The sequence below is a fragment of the Sinocyclocheilus anshuiensis genome, unplaced genomic scaffold (genome assembly GCF_001515605.1).
Source record: "Sinocyclocheilus anshuiensis isolate Anshui unplaced genomic scaffold, SAMN03320099.WGS_v1.1 scaffold863, whole genome shotgun sequence".
In the NCBI taxonomy this organism is placed as follows: Eukaryota; Metazoa; Chordata; class Actinopteri; order Cypriniformes; family Cyprinidae; genus Sinocyclocheilus; species Sinocyclocheilus anshuiensis.
Window position 1 is genome coordinate 51,030 of NW_015547725.1, and position 4,297 is coordinate 55,326.

Sequence of the window (4,297 nt, forward strand, 5' to 3'; positions counted from 1 at the left end):
TCTCTCTCTCTCTCTCTTTCTCTCTCTCTCTCTCTCTCTCTCTCTCTCTCTCTCTCAGGAATGTGTCCTCCATAACTGTTTCCAGCTGTTTGCTGTATCCTTAAATTTCACAGTATTTATTTACTGCCACTAATTTAAATGTCTTTTAGAATTCCTCTGGGTCATAGGTTTTATTGGCAGATTCAGAAAGGATTAATGAAGTAATGTTGTAGTTGAGCATATGGCTGTCTTTTAGTTTATGTGACTGAATGACTTTGCACTACCTGTGGGTGTGTGTCTATGTGACAGGCCTGGGCAAAATTCAGAATTTAACTTAAATGTCGGTCTGTGCTTCGCATAGTTACAATATGGCTTAAAAGGTGCGCAAGTTATATATAAACGAGTGGTTTTTAATTTAAATTTTTTAATGATCCACACCTTTACAGACCTAAGAGTGGAAACACACACACACACACACACACATATGCATGCACACACATGCACACACACACACACACACACACACACACACACATAGCTAAGTAAATAGGAACATTTTTGTTTATATCGTTTGTTATGTTGCTATAAATACCACAACCTAGCCATAACCAAGATAAAAAAAGCATATATATATTCTTTTTTTTTTATTTACTATATTTTTGTACCATGTTTACAAATGAGGATATCTTCAAAAGGAGGTTTTGGGAGGTTTAGTCAAAATCTTTCACTCTATTTTTTATTTTATTTTTTTATTTTTTTTGGTCTAAAAAAAAACACAGAGCTCTATATTAGAAAAAAATGGCAACCATATGTTTAGCTATATTTGCTTTCATGGTCATTTTGCTTTCTTCTTCTTCTTCTTCTTCTTATTATTATCTGGATGGAAAAGGGGATTTATGGCCCAGTTTAAAAGCCTAATAACAGATGATTGTTTTAACTAATGATGTTTTATTAACAAGGTTCGGGAGGAGCACGATCAGATAATCAATCAGTCTGGCCCAGGTGGAGCTCGTCAGCTAATCACCTTAACAAGCACAATACGTGTGTTTATATATACAGTATACAGCCAACTTACCTTAGCTCCACAAAAGTTTTCCAGCATCCCGCCTCCACCCCAAAACCTCACTACTAATCTAATTTCATCCCATTCTTGGGATGGGGGGGGTTCTCTGGGTTTGGGCTTTAACACGAGCTGAGAGCCCTCCCTCTAGACAGCACGCCAAATATGCTACTAATTGCCCAATCACATTATATGTTAGTGTGAACTTGTGAATAACAGTTGGTGAAACCATTGGTCATAGTCTTGAGGGCAGTGGTATAGTCTACGTGATACGCAGGTACACGCCGTATACCCACTTGGAAAGGTGAAGGATTTCCGTATACGCACTTAAAAAAGCGCGGGGATACGTAACAACATCGTTTTGTAACTTTCACACGTTCATTCATAAATTCCACCCGTCCATGTTGCGAAGCACCTACTTTTTGAAAATCACGCCGTGTTTCTGTTGATGACCAGTGCTATTGCGCCAAACTCAAACTACCCTCTTTCGGTGTTTTCGTAAGCCTGCCCCTGAAGCTGCTGCTGCTTCAGCTGCAGCAGATGACACGAATCACTTGAATGTTTTAATTGGCAAGGCTTAAAAAACGTGCAAATTATTACGTTTCGTGAGGACGCACCAGTGGCCCTATTGGAGCAGTGACAGATCAGTCAACTGTCCCGAGCGTCTTTCACACTGGCCTCTGGACATCAGATAGTCACTACCTGACCTGGTCATGATGATACTGTGTATGTGTGTGTCTACAGCAGTTAAACCAAATACAATGTTTATATCTCCTTCTTTCAGATGATGAGATTGATTAGAACTCCTGACCAACCTTGTGGACTGGAAGTCAGGCTAGGGAATTTAAAAACAGGCACTCTTAAATGTGCATTGAAAATTGCCAGCTGATAAAACCTATTCTCCAGGGACCATATTCTTAAGATAAATGTAACTGGCTGAGTTAAATGATTAACACTAAACAGTAAGAAATCAGTCCAGTCTCACCAGCTGTAAATGTCATTGTCTGTTAAAGTCTTCTGTTGCTTATAATAAATTGACATGTTGATATCACATAAGCAGTCTTTCAGAATGCTCTCAGTTACATAGATGCATATTGTAAAATGTGTGGTGGTGCTTATGGGGTGTCGCTGTGGGATGGTAAGTATGAGACTGGGAAGGAATATCAGAGTATACCCACTACAAAAAACTAGATTACACCACTGCTGCAGGGGCTGATTTAATAGAACTGCAGCAAATCCTGACTTCCGTTGTTGGTTTTTTTTGCAGGCCTTAGAAACAGGGTTTTGTTTGGAAATAGTTATAAAAAGTGTAATTATAGAGTGTGTTTGGCCAGAGGCAGCGGGTTAATGTAAAGCAGAGAATGACTCTGACTTACCCAGCAATAAGTATCAACCACCCGTCCTGCCCCTGACTGCACCTCTAAACTCCTCTAAAAATAGTCACGGGGTGTGTGTGTGTGTGTGTGTGTGCGTGTATGTGTGCAGGTCCACAGCAGTATTTTTTTTTGCCACAACCCAGTTTGAGTGCATATGGTTGTAATCAGAGCAAAATTTGGTATGTGTGTGTGTTTGTGTTTACTACAACAATGTCAGTGGTGTTAAAACAATGGGCTCCTGCAATAGAATAAGCAAGTCGAATTGCAATTAGCATGAAATAATTGGGGGTCCTGAGAGAGGGCCAGGCTTGGTGACCCAGACATTACGTCATTTTCTGAGATTTGTGGTGCTTACTAAGGTGGTTAGGATGATTCCAAAGGCCCGACGAGGGAGAGGGGGTGACCCGACGACCCCCCCGGTATGCGATCGCGGAGGGTGCCCGAGTCAATATCTGTTCAGGGGGCCTAGAAACCATAACAGTGCCCCTGCTCAAATTGCTTGTTGAGATGATGTGTGCTATTACTTTTCTAAGGGATCTGACTTTGATTTTTGCTTGGCTGATATCCTGAACATTGCTGAAATAGCACATAATGGGCATTGATACTTTTTCGTTTGTGCATTAATGACACAATTTTCGTGTTTATATCATTTAAAAATATATTAAAATGCAATTAATACAATGAAAGGAAACGAAACGAAATGAAAGAAAAGGAAAGGATGTGACGTGTGGCCAAGTATGGTGACCCATACTTGGAATTTGTGCTCTACGTTTAACCCATCCAAGTGCACACACACAGCAATGAGTAGTGAAAACACACACACATCATAAACACACACCCAGAGCAGTAGTAAGCCATTTTTTGCTGCGGTGCCCAGGGAGCAGTTGGGGGTTCAGTGCCTTGCTCGAGGGTCTCACCTCAGTCATGGTATTGAGGTGAGAAATGATGGTCATTCAGAGACTCGAACCCACAACCTTTGGTTTACAAGTCCAACTCTCTAACCCAGTGGTCACCAACGTGGTGCCCGTGGGCACCTGGTAGCCCGCATGGAGTCTCTGAGTCACCCGCCAAGCACGATCTATAAATAGCCTAAATTGCGTCAGGCGATAAATGATATCATATCAAGATTATGATTAAATTTATGTTAATAATGATGATAAGCTCTGGACATTTTTACTTAATATGGATTAATCACAACAGAAATAAATGTTACAGCAACCAGTCAGTGCATGTTGCTAATAAGTCTGCATGTTCTGTGTGTCTCTGAATGCGTGGAGTACAGGTGCATCTAACTTGAAATTATATGATTGAATATGTTACTACTGTATGCTACAATGCAATTCTCAAAGTAATAATACTATTATTATTTTTAAGGAATATCATACAACCAAGTTTTTTTTATTATTAATGTATACAGTTCGGTTGTGCAGCATCATGTCTGATAAAATAAAAAATAAAAAAATACAAATACAAATGAAAAAAATAAATAAATAAAAATGCAATGTTTTGTTGTAAATTGATTTTCATTTGATTAAATTTTAAAAGATTGATTAAATTGTTTAAGTTTTATTAATTAATTTCACTAGACACCATTTTTTATGATAAATTTGTACTGAATCATAAAACATGGAATCCATAAGGAAATTGGTTAAATTCTTAAAGTTTTATTAATTCATTTCACTAGACACAATTTTTTTATGATAAATTTGGCACTGAATCATAAAACACGGGATCCATAAGAAAACAAATGGAAAACACAGAATTTAGGGAAAAATAAAATGCATTTTTGCATAAAATGCAAGATATCAAGATATTAGAGAAAAAAAAAATAATAAAATGTATATATATATATATATATATATATATATATATATATATACTG